This window comes from Equus przewalskii, chromosome 3, assembly GCF_037783145.1.
Source record: "Equus przewalskii isolate Varuska chromosome 3, EquPr2, whole genome shotgun sequence".
In the NCBI taxonomy this organism is placed as follows: Eukaryota; Metazoa; Chordata; class Mammalia; order Perissodactyla; family Equidae; genus Equus; species Equus przewalskii.
This window is the reverse complement of record NC_091833.1, coordinates 64,456,795-64,480,806: the sequence shown is the minus strand read 5'-3', so window position 1 is coordinate 64,480,806 and position 24,012 is coordinate 64,456,795. Positions and strand designations below refer to the sequence as shown.

Here is a 24,012-nt window from a genome sequence, read left to right as displayed (position 1 = left end):
TAGTTGATAAATTAATTCATCCAAGTGATTTTGTAAAATTCACCTCGATCTAGGTCAAGGAACAGAAGAATACAAATATAAGTAACTCAATCACTACTCCTCAGAGATTCAAGCAGCAAAGATAGAAACAAGGCGATAAACTTTAAATGACCACATAAGGAATCTGTAGTAAATATTATATGCAAACGCGCAAACAATAATGAGCAAACAGGAGAAGGAGATATTTATTCTTTTTTAGGGGGAGCAAACACTTATGGAAAAACTATAATGGATAAACTATTATAGGAGACAAAGATAATCATAAAATCTTGGTATCAAAGGGTTGAAAGTGACCTCAACAGCTAATGAGACACAACGTAGTCCTGAGAGAGTAGGAAGTAAAGGTCAAGAATACACATAACTATGATTAGGGTCATAAAAAAATGACCCCCAGAATGCAGTATGGAATTTCAGTGAGGAGATACCAAAAAAAAGTTTTCATGGAAGAGATGAAAAGGGAAAGAATGATTTCAACAGGCAGGACAAAGGGAGGAGGCCCGCTGCTGGATAAAAACAGCAGATGAAGGGGTTCAGAGAGCAAACGGCATTCACATCCACACCCTTCAAACATTTATGGCCTGTACACAACTTGCCAGGACTGTGATTCTGGGAATATAAGGATGGATAAAATACATACCACACTGTTAAATTGCTCCTAATCCCATGAAACAGAAGTCAGCTCTGAATATAGGACATACCTAAGAAAAATGGATATCAGAACAGGAAGTTATAATGATATTATCAAGGACCAGGATTAGGAGTTTGGAGTAATTCTATAGAAAAGGGAAAATCAATAAAGGTTTCACCACAGATGATTATTATAGAAAATATACCTTATGAATAATAAACAACATTTGATTTCTTACATGTGCCAAACTCTGTTCTAAAGGCTTGGCAAATAACTATTTAATACTTGCCACAATCCTATAAGATAATTCCCAGTATTACTGACACTCTAGAAATAGGGAAACTGAGGCACACAAAGGTTCATCAACTTCCCAAGGAGACACAGTAGGTGAATGAAGGGCAGGCATTCAAACCTGGGTAGTGTAGCCTGTGTGCTCTTCACTTCTCCCACCAAAAATGCCCAGGACATCTGGAATGGAGAAACAAATTAGGAATCGATTGTGATGGTCCAGTCAGCTTTGTGTCCTGCTTATCCTGGAGTTTTACAAGGAAAAGTTTCATTGAACCAGGACTGTACAAACTCCACACTAATGTAATTCATATTGTCCCAGCTGTGGTAGATGGTACTAGTGCTCTCAATCATTTACTCCCATCTCCCTTATAACAAGAGGAGTCCACAATTCCACTGGTTGCCTTAAGGCTTGCAAGGCATCCCTCGCTCTATGCAAAGTATACCTCCCTGTCTCATCATCAGGCTTGGCACTGTGACTTGCTTTGGCATTGAAATATGAGCTCAAGTCACAGTAGGCAAATTGAAAACAGGAATTCCATCACTCCTGCTCTCTTGCTGTTTTTCCTTTATTCTGCAAGAGCTACACATCCTTAACAGAGACTGTTTCTTCAACCTGGGTCCTAGAATGAGAAGAGACACATGATAGAGCTGCGGAAACATGCCGACAACAGTTGCCAACATGTGACAGGAGATAAATAAATTTTTGTTTTTGTTAACCATTGAGACTTTTGTTGCTGTTCTTGTTACTACAGTAAAGCCAACCAACACAGAGACTGTTCCTCCTTCAGTCTTCTTAACAAGTCCCACTTAAATGAAGTCTGTGCCATTCAGCATTCCTCCTTCTCCTCTTTTTTACTGCTGTTATCAATCAGGCTCTCAGTCACCACTCACACTCTCTGCAGAACTTTGGATTGACAACCTTTATCCCAAGCGCCACCACAGTTCTGGGAAATGTCACAGTCCACATTGACAATCCGTTAAAACCCAGATTACTCCATTCCTTGGCCCCCTCATCTTGAATGATCTTTATTTCCCTTCCCTTACACAAGTAACCTGGATCTTGTCCTCACACAGATCGACCCCACCTATAAAGTCATATATCAACATATACTGATCAAAACGTCTTTGATCAAAATTTCCCATACTCCCAGATATTGCGTTTCTTCTCACTCTAGCAACTCTTTAAACTCAATAGGATCTCCAGTTCCTTGACGAGTTACCACCTTGCCAGAGTCCCCCTTCAATTTTCTTTCGAATCTAGCTTAGATTTTATAGTCCATCAATTCAAACACTAGCCTGCAAATATCTTCAACTTTCTTTTCATTTTTTTTCTAATAGCTCATCAATCTGGTAAGATCCCAATCTTCGATTAATAGAAACAATTATTTCCTCTAAATATATACAAAATCTACCCAGTGCTATTGAGGAAAAATACACAACTTGAGAGAAAGACACCACTAAAATTCAAGGCCCCCAAACTCAACAGTGCCCTCGGATCTGCCCGGCAATCCTACTGTGTTTCCCTAGGTTTCTCCTCTGATTCTCCATTTTGTCCATTACAAGTATTCTCCATGTAACAAAGCTACAGACTCAAACCCATCTCACCTAAAGTTAAACATTCATGACAATTCTTGTTCTTTTTTTTCTTTTTTTACAGCAGAAGTTCCATCTGTTGCTATCTTTCCAGGTTTCCCCCAGAAACCCTGTTTTTGTTATTCACCCATGCTACTGTTATATCCTCCAGCCTGGGTTAAATCTTAACAACATACTGCCCCTCCTTCTCTTCATCATCTTGGCTCATATGTCTCTATTGTCCTGAAACAGACTGCCAATTATCTCCATATCTCTTAATCAAGTTCAATCCTCTTGTCTCAATTACCAACTTCTTTCCATAATTTTACCTGATTCATGGGCATCATCCTGGACATCATTCTCTCCTTCACCCCCTATAGCCAGTCCATCAAAAAGAGCTGCTGATTACATCCCTTGAATATCTCTTGATTCTGTCCTCTTCTTGGTGGTCCCATTGCCACTACACCAGTTCATCTGGACAAGTGTAAAGACTTTCTAACAGGAAAAGTAGGCAAACTCAGAAATACCCTTTAGTGAACTAAACCTGAGTAAGTCAATCAGGTGCTGGAATCAGCATTTATTCCTTCATCTAGATTACTGGTTCTCTACCAGGGGTGGTTTTGCCCCCGAAGGGACATTTGACAATGTCTGGACCATTTTTGGTCATTACAGTGAGAAGGATGCTATTGGCTACTGCTTCTACTGGGTAGAAGCCAGGGATGCACAATACAGTCCCCATAGCAAAGAATTATATGGCTCAAAATATCAAGTGTCAAAATTGAGAAACCCTCCTGTAGACTACTAAGCCCAATTTTAGATTCTCTAAAATTAGGAACTGGGGCAGAAAGTGGGGGACATCAGGTGTGGTAGATTTATTGAATTAATGACACCAATTTTTCACATCTCCCTTTATGCAAGCCCATTGGCCATACCTTTTTGCACTGTATCTGGGCTTGACCATTAGCATATTTTGGCCAGTGGGACAACACTGTATCAATAAAACTTGAAAAAAAAGCAAATCTTTGAAAAAATATTTACACATTTCTGCTTTTTTCTTTTGAATCTCTCACATTACCAGGAGAGCATGCCAGACTCTTTGAGGGATTTGAGAGACATGTGGAAAAGCTGAGCTGTCCCAGCCAAGGCCACTGTAGACCAGCCACCCCCAGTCAATTCACCAGCGAAACACAGACACATAAGCAAGCCCAACTAAGATCAACCAAGCCTAGCAAGACCAGGAAAACATGCAAGCAAACATACAGACTTATAAGAAATATTAAACAGCTGTTTTGTGAAGCCAACAAGTTTTGCAGTGGTTGATTACACAGAAACAGCTAACTGATAGACCAAGAGACCTAAGATCAATCTTATCTCTGGTTCCCATCCTTCCCCAATCAAGGCCCCAAACTAGGTTTTGCAGATCTGCCTAGGTTGCGAGTTCAGCCTTCCCTGGAAGTCTACCGTTCTGATAATTAAGGCTTGGGCCTGGGCCTCAAATATTTCTGCCTTTCTAACTACAGGAGAGCAGAGCTTCTTTACACACTGTGAGGGAGGCTTTCTGACCTTCACAACTAGCCTTTAATAGCCTTTCCTTATCTTTTTCCCAAAGCATCAGTTGCTCCCAATAACAGCTTCCAGTTAAAACGGAAAAGGTGATTTTATTGTCTCTTTCCAGCCTTTAGGTTGGATTCTATTGGAGAAGTGCTCCTCAAAGTATACTTTAAGAAACATCTGGGGGCCGGCCCCATGACTGAGTGGTTAAGTTTGCACACTCCACTTTGGCAGCCCGTGGGTTTGCTCATTTGGATCCTGGGCGCATACACGGCACCGCTCATCAGGCCATGCTGAGGCAGCGTCCCACATAGCACAACCAGAGGCACTAACAACTAGAATATACACCTATGCACTGGGGGCCTTTAGGGGAAAGAAGAAAAACAACAAAAAAAAGAAGATTGGCAACAGTTGTTAGCTCAGTTGCCAATCTTTAAAAAAGAAACATCTGTGTCAGAATTATCTATGGTATCTACTAACAATGTGTTTCCTGGACCCCACCCCAAACCTAATAAATCAGAACCTCAGCCACTGGGTCCCTGAATTTTTAGCTATCACCAACCTCCAGGTGGTTATAATGCACATTAAGTTTTAGAACAAATGCGTGAGAACTTGAAGAGCCCAGAAGGAGATTAATGACAATGTGAATGAAACTGAAGCTGAACAACCTCCTTGCTGAGATTCTTCTAAGGTCCTCCAAGGGGCTACAGCAACACGTTCAAAAGTCACAGGTTTTTTTCTTTAACTTGCAAAAGTAAGATATTTAAACTACCATTGGTTAACACTGCCTTCTCTGACTATTCCGACTTATCCTTGGGCACATCTCCCCTCATAACAGGTGGACTTTGGATGGCTCAGACCATTGTGTATTCAGTCTCTCCTATAAGGCCTTGGAGTGGCTGCAGGTATTTTGTAATTATGACTTCGTATTCTTTTTTTTATAGTCGGCTCCCAAAATTATATAAGCTTTAGGCCCCTCAAAACCTAGATCTACCTGCAATGGTGATGACAGGGAGCTTTCAGTTTAACTTTATCATTTTAAAGGAAGAAAATAAAGCCCTGAGAGGTTAATGAAACTTCTCCCGATGCCATACTATTCACAGGTGGCAAAGTCAATTCTGGAATGGATGTCCTTTGACTTCCATTTCAGAAAACAATTCACCATTTTCCCCAAAATATAAAGTTGTTATTTAAGGCATTTGTACTAGCTTTTAAGAGATGACATGTATAGCCTTCATTACTTTTTAATAGACTTTATTTTTTAGAGTCGTTCATTATTTTTTAAGTAACAAATTCTTACCAGTAGACTATGAATAATTTCTTTTTAAGGACTAAACCTTATTAAACAAGCCTGATATGGTCTTAGTACTAACTCTGCTGCTCAGCCCTTTCTTCATTTACAAAAGTAGGATGTTAGTTTCTTCCCATGCCTTAGAGTTATTTTACATATTAAATGGGAAAATAAATATAACATGACTTGTCTACTAACAAATATGTTACATTTACAGTTTAAATTTTTAGAAGTATCTGATCTATTTTACAGAGAAAACTTGTATACAACCAGACTTTTGAAAAATAAAATAAAATCGTGACAAAGGAAATATATTTTGGGTATTAAGATAAAGACAGGAATATAGCTCAAGAGAAATCTTGAAAGGGGAGCTAAATTTGTTTGGTTATATGATCAGAGTTATCAATCTAGCAAAATTCTGATTAAAAGGCAACTGTATACTTATTTACATTCCTGGACTGGAGACATTCAGGTTATACTGTGAAGATCACTGTCATGTTTACTATAGAATAATTCACTTCCTGCTTGAAAACAAATGAAAAATTTTCTCATGGTACTGAGTGGAAAAGCACAATAGCATTACTGTGATTTTATTTTATGGACATTGTGAAATTTTTTTTTTATCTGATTGAATTTTTCTTTTAACTTTGGCTAGTTGAAAGCACAGGGAAAAATGTGTAACCAACTTCCAGAAAGTTACAGAACTTTCTGGTCTCAGTCTGACGCAATATCCATGCTGTACAAGTCAGAGCTATAGCTTTTCTTCAATCTGCAAGCCATATTATTAATCATATCTCATCATGCTAGATTTCTTCAATCCAGTAGAATAAGTTTTCTCTCAGGGCCCAATGGCATCATTGACTAACCACATACAACGAATATTTCCATACAAATTTTTTAAAGAAATTTGTAAATTCAAAAGCACGATGCAATTTAAGGTGTTATTATCCCAGAGGCCAAATAATCTGTTTCTAAATAATCCAGGAAAAACACATTCATATGCTTTCCACAGGGCCAAAGAAAGAGAGTCATTACTGCTGCACAGTTGGGCAGCAGACTTCAAACAGGCTGCTGCATGACTGAGTTTAATCCTGCTAAATCTAATTATATTGGGAAAATATTTTTCATCTGTCACACACGTTTCTGCACTAACAATAGTGTGACTCTACTGTCACCTTGAATTTCCTGTGACCAGAGCTCATTTAGGTACTATTCTGGAAAGTATTCATTCATGATCTTTTAAAGCCATGAATTAATTAAAGATTAAGTTGAGTGATTGGTTTTTTTAACAGATGTGTGCTTCCGCTGGCTCGTATTGCTCTAGTTCTTTGCTGGTCACAAACCACACAGAAATTGTCTTTCAGTTTTGCCAGCGTCCCTCTTAAGTCCTTCAGAGCCAACAAACCATTACAGTGTAGATCATACCTGGATTTAAAACACTTGGCTGATAAATACATTGGCATCAAAACAAGAAAAAAAAGATATTCATCTTTGACGAACAATTATTGTTAAAGAAGAAAGTGGTTTATTGAACTTTCCATGTTAACTTAGAAACGGAACCATCTTCACTGTTTGGGCGTGTAATTGTTCAATAACTGACGAGGGTTCAGACTAGCAAAACAGTAGAGTTTATTACACTTGATTTTGTCATGAGAATTTTTTTAAGGCAATGAAATTGCAACAAAGCAAATGAAATTAAGTACGATAATTTAAAACTAAGATCAATTCTCAAAGTGTGGCTTCTTTTTCCTATACCACATATGACTCCCAAAAAGTTTTTTAAACACTAAATATTTAAATATTCTGTGACTTTAACAACTAGCACTATGTGTAATACCCAGTAGGTATTCGATAAATGTTGAATGATTGAAAAGAATGAACAAAGGAATAACTAAACGCCATGGCACAGAAATTATAAACATCCACATTTTTCAAATGAAAAAGTTGAGGCACAATGAGGTGAAATAGGTTGTCTGATAGCACCAGCAAATAAATGCTGGTATTGGGCTTTGAAGTAAAATGACCTGACCATAATTGATAAATCTCTGCAATGTACAGATAACATTAGTTAAGTTTATGAAGGTTATTTACATTTGGGAGGCAACATGGAATACTGGTTAACTTAGTACTCAGGCCTTGAAGTGAGCAGACAGGTTCATTCGTATCTACGTGTAAAACAGAATGATCGTAGAATTCATTTCATCCTGCCACATGGTATACGGTAAAGGCTTAATAAATAATAGCTATTATGATTACACAATAATTTGTAAAAATTAGAGATTATAGAATCATCTAGGAGAGGAAAACTTTTTCTCAAAGCCTGGGTTTATCAAAAATATAAAACAGTGACTTCCTCATAGATATCCACTTCAGAGTGGACATATCTCTGTATAATTTCCCCATAATCAAAAACTTTATATGTCATCATATTTTTGTTTCAATTTCTCAAATTAACAATGGCCAGCACCATGTGACTTTTTAAAACATGAGCTCAGACTACTGTTTTAGCTCTTCATTGGCAAAAGGAAACTTCCTAAAAATGTCCATTTAAGGATCTTTCATAATTTTTCATAAGTTTTTTTCCTTCTTCTCCCAAAAACCCCCAGTACATAGTTGTATATTTTTGGTGTGGGGCTTTCTAGTTGTGGCATGTGGGACGCCGCCTCAGCGTGGCTTATTGAGTGGTGCTAGGTCCGTGTCCAGGATCCAAACTGGCAAAACCCTGGGCTGGAGCATGTTGCAAACTTAACCACTTGGCCATGGGGCCGGCCCCCTTTTAAATAATCTAAACATCTTGAAATAATACATACAGAGAGAATTAAAATATAGCAAAGATGGAGAAACTCCAGGAATCTTCTATTCTCCCTCTTCCACCACTAAAAGGGTGGAAGTTTTCTCTTTTTTCTGTTTCCAAAACTTAGATGAAAATCTTAATCCTAACACTCATTTTTCTCATCCTTCAAAAATATTTACTCAACTAAGCCAATGTTACATAAATGGGAGAAATATACATAGGATCAGATATGTGGAAATGCCCAAGTATAAAACAGTAATACAATTTCATTATTTCAACTGAAAAAAGAATGGAAACATGAAACCCACAAGATATGGCACAGTGGTCTAAACAGGCGAGCAATGTAGTTAGATCCTCTGTACATAACTGGCCATGGTACCGTGTGTGTGGTATTTAGCAACATCCATTAAATTGTAACTTCTAATTTTAATTCTAAGTTTTTCTCCCCAATTCTCCCTAGATTGTGTTAGAGGTCAATTTTAAAATAATTTGATTTTTCGTCTCCCACATTAGTTAACTTTTAGATAAAATAGGGTATATGGTGATAGTAATACATGACAAAAGATGACCCCTTAAAACTATTTGAAATAGAATAGTTTATGCTTTTTCTTTAAAATAAAGAGGCAATAGAGCACCGCAAGCTCCAGATTATTTTATTGAGACAAAGGACATTATAATTCACTGTATAAAATATGTGTCCTCAGGAAACACCAAATATTGAATGGCTCAAAGTTCCTCAGAAATGAAAAGAAAACATGCAGAAAAAGATTGCCAAATTGGCAACAATGAATTTCCTATCTTTGTTTAAAGAACATCAACCCAGAAGTGATTTGATCTTCCGACTAGCCTTTTCCTTCTTTCCAATAGAAATCCATTACAATATATATAAGAGCTGACATTTCTGGTTCTTGCTCACCTTAATTTGTCATCTTTCAAAAGCTAACCAGCAGGAGTCATTTGCACCAGCAGAATAATCAGCCCTGAGAACGGTAGGTACATGGAAAAATGAACTGAAGGATTTTTACTTTGAATACTAAATTTTTCTGATATTCAAAGATACCATTTTCATGGGCTCTTTATAGAACATTCATTTGCACCAAGAGAATAAAATGTGCCTTACATGAAATTTGGTAAGCTATAAAACACTAAATTTTGAGAAATTCTGTCAGAGTAAAGCATTCATGCTGGGCAGCTGGGACAATTAATCCATCCAAATATAGACTCAATCAACTTTTCTCCTTGGTGTACTTAATGCTTTTTGAGTTTCATAATGCCCAGAATACTCTCAGATGTATTCTGGGAAAACTGTTCTACAGTATATTTTTATTATTAGGTCTGCCTTTGTTTTTAAAAACTTTTTATAAGAATTTGTCATAGGAAAAGTGATGCTTAAAGAAATAACCATATGGTGTGCAATTGAATATTCAGTGAAATTTTGTTCCTAGTCTCTCAAGACTTGAATTGTTCAGCCAACACAATCAACTGATAGGCAGAGCTGACTGTCAGAAAACCGGTCTGCACAAAGGTGCATGGAGTTGCTTTCGCAAAACTCAGGCAGGCTATCATGACTTGAAATATATTGTAAATTTTGAGCCAATTAAGAGTAAAATATCTAGACACCTCTCTTTTCTCTGCCCTGGTCTTTGATGTACTATACATGGATTTTTTTGAGGTAGTTTGAGACTGCTTATCACAGACTACAATAACTTAATAGAATGTTGTTAAAACTAGGATATACGTTATGTGACAATTTTTCTTTAAACTATATCTAGGAGAGTAATTTTTTTCCTTTTCTTATTTTTGAGATGTCCCAAGAAATTGAATTTAAAATATATGATCTAGGGCCAGCCCCATGGCCTAGTTCGGCATACTCCACTTTGATGACCCAGGTTCAGTTCCCAGGCATGGACATACACCACTGGTCGGTAGCCATGCTACGGCAGCAAGCCACATACAAAATAGAGGAAGATTGGCACAGACGTTAGCTCAGAGTGAATCATCCTCAGCAAAAAAAAAAAAAAAATATATATATATATATATATATACACACATATCATCTAGTTAAAACATACCATCTCAAATACAAGTCTGCAATAATCTATAAAATAATTTAACCACTCTTTAAAAATACCAAGATGTTCAAATCCAAATAACTGTCCATTTCAAAGTTGTTACTTCTGAAATCAAAAATCTTACTCATAAAAGCTTCTATTGTCTAAAACACTTTATGAACAACTCTTGCCATTGTCTTCAGTGTTAGTTCACAAGTCGAAAGTGAAAACTAGTTCCACCATTTTAATAGTTAAATGGTATAAGCCTACCAATATTGCTCCACATTAATCTAAGTCCAAAATAACATTAGGCAAATTCCTTAAAATGCCTCAGTACTATTCCTGCACTACTTCATATACCAAGGGTTGGGACACTTCCCAAAAATTATTTCAACAAAAAAGAAAAGAAAAGGAGTGCTGATCAGCCACTGTGCTTATTTTCAGGGAGAACCATAAGGATGAAACCACCGTGCTTGGTCTTGGGCCTTTTAGCTCTTGTAGCATGTTTCTCGGTAAGTCTCATTAATCATGTCTTCACATTTTCTCACTATTATTACTTCAGATTTCTTTTCACATTAATGATGTTACCCTTCCTTATATATTAGTAGCTATCAGTCATTGATGCATCTAGTGAATTAATTTAAATTTAAATTTAAAATCTAATTTAATTGAAAAAAAGCCACACATGGCTCATGGCTACTGTATTGGACAGTTTAGATCTATAACATCAGACTGCATTATACAGACACATATAAATGCTGGTCCCTGTACAGTAGCAATTTCACAGGTAGGTAAAACAAATTAAGTGCAAATTTTTGATCCAATATACTTAAAGACAGTATTTAAATATCCTTGAATATGTTTTTTAATTTGATTGGACTCTGTTCCCTCATCTATAAAATGGGACAGTTAAAGTTTTTCTCAACATAGAGTTCATGGATCCTCTACTTCAGAGCATTGTGACTTATTAAAATCACAGTATTCCAGGGCCAGCCTGGTGGCATAGTAGTTGGGTTCATATGCTCCACTTTGATGGCCCAGGGTTCGCAGGTTTGGATCCCAGGTGCAGACCTACACACTGCTCATCAAGCCACGCTACAGTGGTATCCCACATATAAAAAGTGAAGAAGGAGTAGCACAGATGTTAGTTCAGAGACAATCTTCCTCACCAAAAAAACCCACAGAAAAACAAACAAAAAAACATACAGTCTTCCAGCCTTCATCCCAGAACGAATAAGAATGTCTCAGAATAAGACCTGGAAATATGCATTTTTCCAAAGACTCAGGAGAATCTTTGCATGCTAACTTTTGAGAAACAATAAACATTTATATTAACCACATGTGAAGGACCAGGTTAAGCACTATGAAAGCTACTAAATATTCAAAGTTGCAAAAGACAAAAAAAAAAGCCACAAGTTTTTGGCTTTTGATTTTTAGCGGGGTTTTTTGTGAGGCAAATTGTCCCTGAGCTAACATCTGTGCCAATCTTCCTCTATTTTATGTGGGATGCCACCACAGTGTGGCTTGATGAGCGGTGCTAGGTCCATGCCTGGGATCCAAACCTGAGAACCCCGGGGCACCAAATCAGGGTGTACGAACTTAATCACTATGCCACCAGGCTGACCCAAGTTTCTTTTGAAAGTAGTGGAATGATAATGAGTCTCGAAGTAGGGATAGATTAATTCCAGTATTTGGAAGAGGAAATTAATTCCAGAGTAATTTTACCAAAGAACTGCAAAATCTATTATATCAAATGGAAAAAGAGAAAAACTGTTTTTCAGAAGACTCTGACTTCCACAAAGCAGGTAACGTAAAATTACATCCTTCTGAAACATGAAATAAGGCTTCTTCTGCCTACTCTCAGAAACTTGAATAGAAGCAGGTCAGTTGATAGAGCAGTCCGGCAACCTGACCTTGGCCACATTACTAAGTGCATTATAGATGTGACATAATTTTTGATAAGCCAATAAAATATATGGACATATTTAAAAGGTCATATTATGTCTTATTGACCTGCTCTTAAAGATGATTTTCAATGCTTTATTAACCTCAGAACATAAGATAAAAAACACTTTCTTAAAGCATCAGGCTTTGATTATCTAAACAATGATTTTTTTGTTTTTGCAAAATAAATTCAAGAGTTTCAATAATACAAGCAGTCTAGTATAAGTAGTTTAAGTAGAAATAAGCTTTTCTCCAACTTAATCATATGAGATTCATGATGATTAATAACTACTGAATGTTAGAAATGCAAAGGGTAAAGGGGTGATTAGGCACATGTGTGGTGATGGATTATAATTAGTCTTTGGGTGGTGAACATGAGGTAATCCACGCAGAATTTTAAATATATTATGATGTACATCTGAAAGCTATATAATGTTATAATCCAATGATACTGCAATAAAAATTAAAATAAAATATAAATAAAAAAGAAATGGAAAGGGTAGAACACCCTTTGCATATGGGCAGGATAACGAGTAATATTCCACTTGTAGTCCTTTGAGTGTTCATTCTGTTATAGGTAATTTTCCAAGTGCTTTACAGACATTATCTCATTTAACCCTCAAAGCAAATCTGACAAAGGGACTACTATTAATCCCATTAAAATATAAATAAATTTAGATTCAAAGTATCCATGTCTTAGCCGGACTGTTCCCAAACCAGGAAATGCTCCTTAGCTCCAATTAGAGCCCATTGAGAGGCTGGTTTTTCTTTCTGTCATAGTATTTTCATCATTTTCACCAAGTTCATTACCTTTGTCCAGTTGTGGAAAGGAAGCTAATCACTGTGATTGGGTTAAGAGAATAGGAAAAGAACAGATATTTACTACTAAGATTTTTTCATGAACTATACTTTTAGCTCGATTTCAGGATATCCTTAGATATCTTTGTCTCAACAATGAAAATAATGCGAAATACTTTCTCAAACTAAGGATTTGATTTTTTTGCCAATTAAAAGTCAAGTCCTGAACTTTTCAAACACCCTGCCTAGCCTTTGGATTGTAAGCCCTTGGTCGAAGGCCATCCATAAGCCAATAGCCTGTCACTGGCTGGAGAGGGCAAACTTGAGTACTCTTCCACGGAAGTGCCTTGGCCTTTCTTGTTTCATTGGTGATCCCCATAAAAGAGTTTTGCTGGCATGTCGGGGAAGCAGCTAGGTTGAACAGTTACTTAGAAGTGAGAAGTAGGGTTAGCAAACCTAGACGACCCTTTCAGAGAGCTTTGCAATCAAGGAAACAGGTGAAGAGAGAGTGGTAACAGCAAGGGGATGCACAGTTGAAAGTGGACCTTTTTCAAACAACATAAATTGAACATAAGTGATCCTTGTTTTCTGAGGAAAACAAGCCAGTTGAAAGGCATATATTGAAGTGCAGGAGGGAAGAGGGAAAAATGACAGAGCCCTGAGACAACATTTGTAAAAAGAAAGGAAATATCTAGATATCAGTGACTTAACAATTGTGTGGCCAGTAAATCAGTGAAGTTCATTTCTAACTGCTTGCATTATTTTGGAGAAGTAGGAGGAAAGCCATCCTGCTGGTGCGGATGAGGGCTCAGGAAGAGGTAGAGAACTTTAACAAAACTGGCATCAACTTGGAAAATTATAAGCCTCTGGGGAACGGGGTTGAGCAAATCTAAGACACAAGAAAGGACTGCAGGGCAGTGCTGAAGGACCGTAAACTTGTGATGGCACAGGGCTTCTGACCTCTGCCACCACTGTTCAAGAACCTGCAATTAGGAATTAAGGAGACAGATGATTTAGGATAACCCTACTGTTTGGAATTAGCAAGGGCAAAGTGTCAGACAAACAAATAAGGGAAGGGTCTGAGGAGAGCCAGAAGGGAATGCAGTTGTGTGTCCCATATAAACCCTCAGCAGAGCAAGACTTGTCCTTCCATACCCAAGAGCATGCACATATTTTCCCTCCGTTTGGCACGCCCTCTCCCCATTTTATATTATTTAAGCCTCCTTTCAAGGGCTGCCGTCTCAATGAGACAATCCTTAATCTTTCCTCTATCCAAAACTAATCACTCTAAATCCCTAATGTATTTGCTTCCTGCACCACTTTCAGCTAGTTTTATTTCCAAAAATTGCATTTCCAAAAATTGCAAGCACTATATTAGGTGTGAACATAACAGTAGACCATAACATTTATTGAGTACTATACCTGAGCCGAGCACTGCCCTAGGCACTTTACAGGTGGTATTTCACAACAAATCTGACAATGACCTTAGGAGCTGAGTAATTTTATGAACGTCATTTTCCAGATGAGGTAAAAGAGTTCAAAAAGGATTCCACATTCACACAATCTCCAAGTAGCAGAGACAGAATTCAAGCCCTAAATATCTAAATGAACTATGTGGCACCATGAAACTCCAGAGACTACCATCCTGCCTCCCCTTTGGGCCATTTTTGTACTGCCTTATATTGTAGCTACTCAGTCTGTAGACTAACAAAAGGCGTGTTTGTATCCCCACAGCTCCTACTTCAGCATATTGCACAAAACAGGTGCTCAATAACATGTTTCACATTAGTGTTGAAAGCCTCGAACAATTCTGAACTCTTGAATGAGATATAAAGAGGCATTTTCCCCATTTGGAATTGATTCCAACGACAGGCTCTACTATAAGGAAAGGATGTAATTTTACCCACAATCTTTTTTTTTTTCCATTCAATGCTACGTCAGCTTTCATTGAGAGCCTAGGCATTCAGAGGACAAAGGAGAAATTCTTCCTTTTCTCTGATACAGATTTTCAGACTGTGTGACTTAGATACATGTAACAGTTTTCTATTGCTGCATAACAAATTACTAGCTTAAAGAAGTCATTTATTATCTCATACTTTCTTTGGTCAGAACTCTAGCCTTGGCTTGACTAGATTCTCTGCTCAGGGTCTCAAAAGGCTGTAAAGGGGTTCCCAGGCCTGTGTTCCCTTCTGGAGCTCAGGGTGTTCTTGTTTCAAGTTTGCGTGGTTGTTGGCAGAATTCATTTCCTTGTTTGTAGGACTGAGGTCCTTACTTTCTCATGGGCTATGAACCAGGGCCACTCCCAGCTCCTACTGCCCATCTGCTATTTACTTCCATGTGGTCCTCTCTACAACATGACTCATTGCTTCAAAGCCAATAGAAAAGCATTCGCTGCAGCTTCAAATCTCTCTAATTTCTTCTGTCTCTGACCTGTAGAACCTATTTTTAAAGGGCTCACTCGACAAGGTCAGGCCAGCATGCACCAGGAGGGAGAAGGAATCACGGGAGCCAACTTAGAATTCTGCCTGCCACAGACAGTATACCTTCTTATACTTGAGTTTGAAATATCTAATTTAAAATTCTTTATTTCTTCTTTCCTTTAGCCTGGTGAGAGTCAAAGAGGCCTCAGGGGACCATATCCACCTGGACCACAGCCACCTCCACCTCCTCCTCCACCACCTGTTCCTTTTGGCCCAGAACTTGTTCCACCCCCTCCTCCACCCAATGGTCCAGGAAGAATTCCACCACCCCCTCCTCCTTACGGCTCAGGTTATCCATATCCACCTTTCTAACCAAGACCTTATCCACCTGGACCTCCACTGTTTCCTGCATAGCCTTCGATTTATCCTCCCTTCTTTAATTCAGCACTTCAAATATTAACTCCTACAATGGTCTCCACTACAACCACAATGGACCCCACTTCTCCCACAACTACTGCTTCTACTACTCAGAATACACAACTGCTTCTACGACCCAAACTGAAAATTATCAGAGCCTTTTAGATAAAATCCTTTCCATTTTTGGATGAAAATGAAATGTTCCAAAAGCTCTGAGCTTTGGGGAGAAACAATCTTAGAAAGAAATTGTAAAACAACTCACACAAACATTACGCCAAGAAAGTGAAAATAAAAAGTTGAGCAACAATATGAAACCTCTAGTGTTGTCATAAGAGCCAAGAGTTTGTCCCCAGTTATGCCACTCAAATGAAGATACTGCTGCCAGAAGTCTGGCCTTGTACCATGAGGCCAAAAACGGTAATTAGGGAAAAATATAGCAAGATAGCTGGACTTGTACTTAGGATGACGAAGCTAGAAGAGGAAGCAACGGGATGCCCTCTTGAGTACCACAATCCATCATACAACTACAAAACACAAAATAACATGTTAATAAATATCAAAATTAAATAATCTTAGCTTTCCCCACAGCATGCACCCTGAAAAATTTCTGAGAACCACCCTGATTATCACTTATAAAAATGCTTTTACAGGGGCTGGCCCCATGGCCGAGTGGTTAAAGGTCCACATGCTGCACTTTGGCAGCTCAGGGTTTGCGGGTTCGGATCCTGGGTATGGACCTACTCTACTCATCAGTCATGCTATGGAGGCATTCCACATACAAAGTAGAGGAAGACTGCCACAGATGTTAGCTCAGGGCTCATGTCCCTCGAGCAAAAAAAGAGGAGGGTTGGCAACAGATGTTAGCTCAGGGCAAATCTTCTTCACAAAAAAAAAAAAAAAGGCTTTTATATGATCTAGTCAATTCCAAAGTAGAAATGTCTTTCTAGGAAATCTAAATATCTAAATGAAATATGACGCACAAGTCTTGGAATTTGCTATAAAAAAATCATTTTCAAACCTAAGGAAGAGACAGATGATGGTTTCAGATAACAATAAGAAAAGGCTGATGGTCAACATTTCCAAGTTTCCATTGCTTACAACTATTAGTTAAGGTTTTAATCAAAACTATAATATGACTATTTGGGAAACGGCCTCATTATATCATGAGAGCTCTACCTTTCATAAATTTTTGACTTAAAGTATACAACTGCATTTTTCTTTCAGGATACAGCTAACTACATTGTCATCAAACACATATGAATCGAAACTTCTCAAAGATGCCTAAATTTGTTTACATTGGTGCCCCCTCATCTGAGGTTTCCCTTTCCACGCTTTCAGTTACCCACAGTCAACCTCAGTCTGAAAATAAGTGGAAACTTCTAGAAATAAATAATAGGTTTTAAAGTTTTAAATTGTGAGCCATTCTGAGTAGCATAATGAAATCTCGCACCACCCTGCTCCATCCTGCCCAGGATATGAATCATCCCTTTGACCAGCATGTCCATGCTGTATATGCTACCTGCCCATCAGTCACTTAGTAGCTGTCTGGGTTATCAACAGTGGCAGGATCGCAGTGCTTGTGTTGATATAACTCGTATTTTACTTAATAATGGAACCGAAGCACAAGAGGAGTGATGCTGGCAATTTGGATATGACAAACAGAAGCCACAAACTTCTTCCTTTAAGTGAAAAGCTGAAAGTTCTCAACTTAATAAGGAAAGAAAAAAAATCATATACTGAGGTTTCTAAGATTTATGGTAACTTTTATTACAGTATAGTTATAATTGTTCTATTTAATTAGTAGTTATTATTAATCTCTTACTGTGCCTAATTTATAAATTAAACTTTATTGTAGGTGGTCAGATATAGAAACATATGAAAAATATTTGAAGTGTTGGATCTGGGTTTTAAAGGAAAAGAAATAATCTAACAATAACTCTGATATTTTGGGCCCAAGCAAGTGTGTGAATAATAGTGTCATTTAGTGAGAGAGGAAAGACCAGAGAAGAACCAATGTGGAAGGATTTGGAATATCCTACGTTCTGCATTGGATATGTTAAGTTTGAGGTCTTTAACTTCTGCATTATTTTTTATTACCGCCATAACATATTACCACAAACTTAGCATGTTAAAACAACACAAATGCATCACCTCACAGTTCTACGGATCAGAAGTCCACACAATAGCACAGCTCAGCTAGTTCCTCAGATTAGAGGCTCACAAGGCTGAACTCAAGGTATTGGCAGGGCTGCGTTCCTCTTTGGAGGCTCTAGGGGAGAATATTTCCAGGCCTCTTCACCTCTCCTACACATCTCTTCTGTCTGACTCTTCTGCCACATCTCTCTGACTCCACTAGGAGAAACATACCAGCTTTTAGGAGCTCAAATGATTGGATTAGGCCTACTGAAATGATCCAGGATAATCTATTTAAACATCTATATCTTAATAACATCTGGAAAGTCCCTTTGCAGCAGTACCTAGATCAGTGTTTGATTAGCTAACTAGGGGATGGAAATCTTGAGGAGGACATTCTTAGAAATCTGCCTACAACAACTTCCAAGTAAAGATACTGAATGGGCAGGATATATGCGAGAGCGGAATAAATGGGAAGACTGAGTTTAATCAGGATCCCGGATTTGCCAGGAGAGAACGACAGAAAGAGAGATGAGGAAGAGGAGCTGCTCAAGGAATTGTGGTTCTATATGAGCTAAGCCATACCACAAAGGTTGATGCAGGCCTACAAACTGGATATAATGACAACTCGGACTTGGCTAAGCATACTTTCACTTCGTGTTATCATCAAACATGTGAACGAGCAGGAAAAATGATATGCAGAGACCAAGAAACTGTGGTGTGAGTGAGCGACTGGTGTGGCTTCGTGTGGCTTCCTATTACTTCCTGTTACTTCCCTTCTTCCCCATGTAGGTACACCCAAATTTTAGGCGTCTCAGCTAACGTAGACTGAAGAATCTGCCAGACCACAGAACCCAGAACTGACCTTTAAACTGTTTTAGGCACGGGTAGGGAGGGGTGTGTCAGCACTGAAAGGTCCACTACACTGACTTTTAAGGAATTTCTTGCTGAACCAGTTATTTAGCCTATTTTTCCTATTTTAGTTCTTAATGTGCCACGAAGTCAAATCAAGGTTTCTGAGCACTGAGCATGGATGTGGCCTATGAGAGGATATAAGGAAAAGATTATAGGAGCAGGCTATATAATCTAAGCTAGGTAACAACAACAAAAAAAGACATTAATACATGAGTGTATTTAATATGCTTTACTGCTGTTTGTCTTTAATTCCTGATAACTTATAAGTAATTTCTTATATGTCAGAAGGGGAAAAACAAAAAATTATATTTCCAAGGCACAGCTAGTATTCTGAATGTGATTGAATTCAATCCAGTGGGATACATTCACAGGCAATGTAGAAGGCAGAAGTAAGGTGGAAGCCATCTTCTTGCTGCTTTGGCTACTAGCAAGCAAGAGGAAAGAGATGCATGGAAGCAGGTGACTTCTGCTTCATGGGCATGAGGCAATTCGGCTACAGCAGTAGCAGCAGAAACAGCTTTGTATCACGACTCTGAATCACAACTATAACCATACAGCCTTAAAGCCAATAGGCAGTGGAAGCTCCCTGACTTCCATACCTTCAATCATTCTTTCCAATGCTTTGTAAACATGTGGTTATCTGTGTGGACTCCCTTCCTACTTGAAAGGGATAGAACCCTGACCAGTAGAAAAGAAAGCTAGAAAACAAGGAGTAGGTGACAAAATCAACAGATAGCAGACCACTCTCTGTTTATTATAGTATCAGCCCCTTCCATCATCTCAACAGAGTGCTTACTACGAGCAAATCTCCTTCTGTCTTAGGGTTTTCCCTTGAATCATAAACTAACTAAAACTGGCTTCTTCCTCATGACAGCACATACAATCTTTGCTACAAAAAATACTCTTTATCCCACTCCCTATAAACTATATGTCTGCAGGAAATTTTTCTTGCTGACCTCAGCCACACCCAGATTCTTTTACTACTGTCCTTATTTAATAATGTCTCCTCTTTCAACCATCATGTATCACCTCCATTTCCTCACCTAAGACACAAACTAACCTCTAGAACATGCTCCCAGCTTCCTCAGTGAGTTTTAGACCCTGCTCCATTTTCTTCCACGCTGCTCCACCCCAGTCCCATCCTGCACCATGTTAACCCCCTTGTTTTCACCCCAGTTGATTCCTAGTTTCATAGCTTCCCACCACATCACTTTCCATGACCTGCCAACATCACTTAAGCCAATCACCAGAAGACCATTCTCTTAGATAGAGACATCCATAAGATTCTTGCATCTCAAACCTGGGACTCTAGAACCCTATTCTCTGGCCCAGTTTCCTGTCTTTCTAAATTGCCCTTCCTCCCACTTTATTAAATATCCCCTTCAGTCCCACTAGGCTCTTTAAGTCCTCCTGCTTTCTCAGTAGACGACTGCCATCTGGAGTTCACTTGTTTCCACTTTCTGTCTGGATCCTAATGTTGAAAAATTTATAGTTATAGATGGCACTCAGTAAATATTTCTGAGTGAATAATAAATTGGCCATGACATTTAATAACAATAACTACCAAGTAAAGTATTGTAAACTAATTATAGCTTGAAACTGACTATGCAAAATATAGATACTGATAGATAAAAATAGATTTTATATTTGTATTTATAGTGTTCTACAAGACATGTTCTAGTGTTTTCCTTCTTCAGATGAGGCTCAGAGAGTTAAAATAACTTGGCTAAGAACAAGCATCTCATTCACTGCAGAGCCAGGACTCCAACTCAGGCAGATCTAATTCTGATACCCACATTCTTTACACAATGCTTACAATTTCTAGCCTTCCCATTTAGAGTTCTATGTTATGAGCAACTCCCACTGTCTACTTTCTCTGCTCCTACTCCTAAGTCAATGAACCTTGCTGAGGGACATCACAAATCTATGCTGTCTGGACAGGCTACACATTCCTGCCATTTACTTCAATAAGTCCATTTTATCTACTCCCTCATCTTGCGAGCATCCCAAGAGAAAAAGTACAGATCATTCATCTTTATAAATATGGGAATTAAAATCTCAACTATTTTGTAAATGAAAATAAAATTACATCTTGAGCCAGGATGAAATGACAATATAAAGAAGACACCATGTATATACCCATTCCTCTTATCCTAGCTGAGTACAGAGGACCTTGCTGAGTCCACTCATAAGGATGAAAAATCATCTCACCTTGGTTCCTGTTAGGTATTCCTTATTTCACTACTGACAGTTCTGCTGGGTAATGTTTACTTCATAATGGAAGCCTTCCAAGTGTGCTTCTCCACATGGAGTTATGTTCTACTGTGATGTCATCCATCACTGCCAATTAGAAACAATATGGATGTAGCAACACCAAGATGGATGAGGCTTCAGAATATCTCCATAGGCCCAACAATCTCAAGTTTCTATTGAAGAAACGTATCATTAAATAGTGGGCTTAAGAAATCCACAAATATCTAGGAAGTCCTTCATATATATATATATCAAAGGGACCTCTCTGGAAATATTTATTCCAAAGAGTCATTCTGAAGGAATGTCAAGTCTCTCAGAGAACTCCTAAAGTGAGAAGAGGAGTCTAAACGCCAAAGAAATTTGGATTATAGCAGGAACCCTAAGGTGTCAGAGAAAAATCCATTTCCCTCTTCTTTCTGGACATACAGCTAGATTACATTTCCCAAGCTTCCTTGCAATTAGGTGTGACCATGTGCCTTAACTTCAGCCAGTTAAGGAATGGAATGGGAGCAGAAAGCGATGAGTCACTTCTAAACCCAGCCACAAGTCCTTCCTATGTGTTCCCTCATGATCTTTCCCCCTTCCTACTGTTGGAACAACGATCCCCAGGGAAATCTTTAAAATCACATGTTGAAGATAACAGAGCTGCCACCATCCTTGTACTCTCAATGACTATGTGTAAACAAGCCTCCCCAATCTTAACTGTGACAACTTATGATGTCAATAGAAAGTTATATGAGCAAGAAATTAAGTTCTGCTGTATCGAGCTGTTATGTTTTGGGTATATTTGTTCCTGAAGTCTTGCCTACTCTAACAAAAAGAAATTGGTAACAGAGAAATTTTGAAGTAGGGTGCTGCGCTAACAAAAGAGAAATTAGAAAAAGAGACTAAGAAATGTTTTAACAATCAGTTAGTGGGTAGTGGGGATATGGAATTAATAGGATGAAAAGAATGAGAGCATATAATGCAGTGACAAAATTTAGGTAAAACTGTAACTTGCAATAACCTGGAAGACAGACCATTCATATGCGTACTGAGTCTACAACTTTAGGGAAGTGGTTGTGATACTGGCTCAACACAAGATTGACATAAGGGAAGCCACATTGTAGAAAATAAACTATATTGTAACTTTGAATGGACCTCTGATTAACTAACCCAGCTGGAAATGCACCCTCCAGAGATATACATGCTCTGTAGATGTTATGGCCCCTGCTTGTGTACGTACCTCTCGGCTGCGATGTGGAGTTCCTTAGGAATGTGATGACCCCTGGACAAAGAGTCTATGTTGAAAGCCATCGTCAATGACAACTGAAAGATCCAGTGTGGCGACTCCCAGTCCGTAACACCAGAGGGTCAACATTCCTAACTCCCTCCCCTATAACCCACTGGCTTACATAACTGCTTCAAGATTCTGTGCCCCCCTTAAGATGGTGTCCCTAGGACACTAGTTCCCCCATCTTCTGATTTGCTGGCTTATCGCTTAATAAATGCCCTTTCTCTGCCACAATCCTGCCTCTTGACAATTGGCTTTTGCCTTGCAGCATGTAGATCATGCCCTGTGCATGGTAACAAGTGGAAAAGACCAGAGTTTTCTTTCCCCACCTCCTTTGCAACATTTATACTGTCACATAATTTATTCTTTAAATGTGTTTTTCTTATATTTTATTTTTTCATAAAGTCTTTTCTAAATATGTTGTAACTTCCTAGATGATAGACTCTGAGATACATACATATATTATTTTCTGAATCCTCTTGGTATTTAGTAGATAATCATAACTAAAGAAATAATTAATAAGTGATCGTTTTACTTTCTGCACACTAAAGCAGATTATGAAAACATCTAGGGGTTTTACTCTTTATCCTAGATCAGAGAATATGTTCTCCATCTAGGATGGAAAGGAATTTTGATGAAATATAATTGGATAAGATAGATAATCTGGGATGGAATGGAATGGGATGGAACACAGTGCATTGCACTTCATAACCCCTTGTTTTGTTAAATATGTGCATGTATATGCATCCTCGGCCATATTGTTCCATGTATTTCTTACTGCTATTCATGATGATAAATTTTTTAAATACTGACTTAAGATATTAGAAAGAAGGTTACTTTAATGTCCTACCATTAATCTATGCTGACTAAAGAGGGGAAGGACAAACAAAGATTGCTGATAGATTGCAAAAAAGTCAAAGGGTCAGTGGACTGGTGTTCCAGGTTAGATGTAAGTGGGAAGAGTTGAACATCTAAGCTTAAAAGGAAGGCAGTTGTGATCCCTGAGTGAGATGCCTGAATGAGAGATTTAGAAGTGAAATCCATTATGGTAACAATTGAAAGTTTGACTGTGGCAATGAACAGCTGAAGTAGAGAAGAGAAAGGTCACTGGAAATGAGAAAGTCACAGGCAAGAGGACACTGGATGGATGGGACACCCAGTTGAATATTTAAGTCATCCAGGATGATTTTAGCCAAGTAACAATACCTTTGACAAAAGACATGAGAAGGGGTGACTACAATGAGCAGAAAGTCAGTATGCAGAATTGAACAAAATTAGCTTCACAGGAACATGTGCTATGTAAGAGGCTGAAATAGCAATATTTTCCAAATACGACATTCTAGCTTTGATTCTGGGCATTCTGGTTATAAGGCAGTAACAAAAGAGACCATATTTATGAGTGAGATGTTGGCATAGTTTAAGTGGGCCATAGTATTCACACAAAAATATCCCTCTAGCCTGAGCTTCCAGAAGACCCAGCCATGGCCCTTTAACTACATCAGATTCTCCTGCAATCAATAAGCATTAAGGCTTCTCTGAACTTAGGTATTCCCTTCACATCCAGACTTGTTTCTCATGACCATGCACATCTCAGGTTCGGTGTGACTGGAAAGGAAGCCTCAAACTCACAAAATCTCCACCA

General features: G+C 38.3%; 2 long non-coding RNA genes across 3 annotated transcripts in view; one reads left to right on the top strand and one right to left on the bottom strand.

Annotated features, from left to right (window-relative positions):
- The window catches only part of LOC139082566 (uncharacterized), a 71,834-nt gene extending 50,700 nt beyond the window's left edge, over positions 1–21,134 (bottom strand). Inside the window, exons 1-3 of one of the 2 annotated variants that reach the window (XR_011538703.1) lie at positions 21,056–21,134; positions 1,080–1,135; positions 677–737 (exon numbers count right to left, since the gene is read on the bottom strand). This is a non-coding gene — a long non-coding RNA (uncharacterized lncRNA). The remainder of the gene's footprint in view (positions 1–676; positions 738–1,079; positions 1,136–21,055) is intronic. The other variant, XR_011538704.1, reaches the window with a different exon arrangement.
- Positions 9,083–16,111, top strand: LOC139082652 (uncharacterized). Its single transcript, XR_011538858.1, has 3 exons — positions 9,083–9,155; positions 10,662–10,729; positions 15,563–16,111. It is a non-coding gene; the product is annotated as an uncharacterized lncRNA (long non-coding RNA).
- Positions 21,135–24,012: the final 2,878 nt, after the last annotated feature.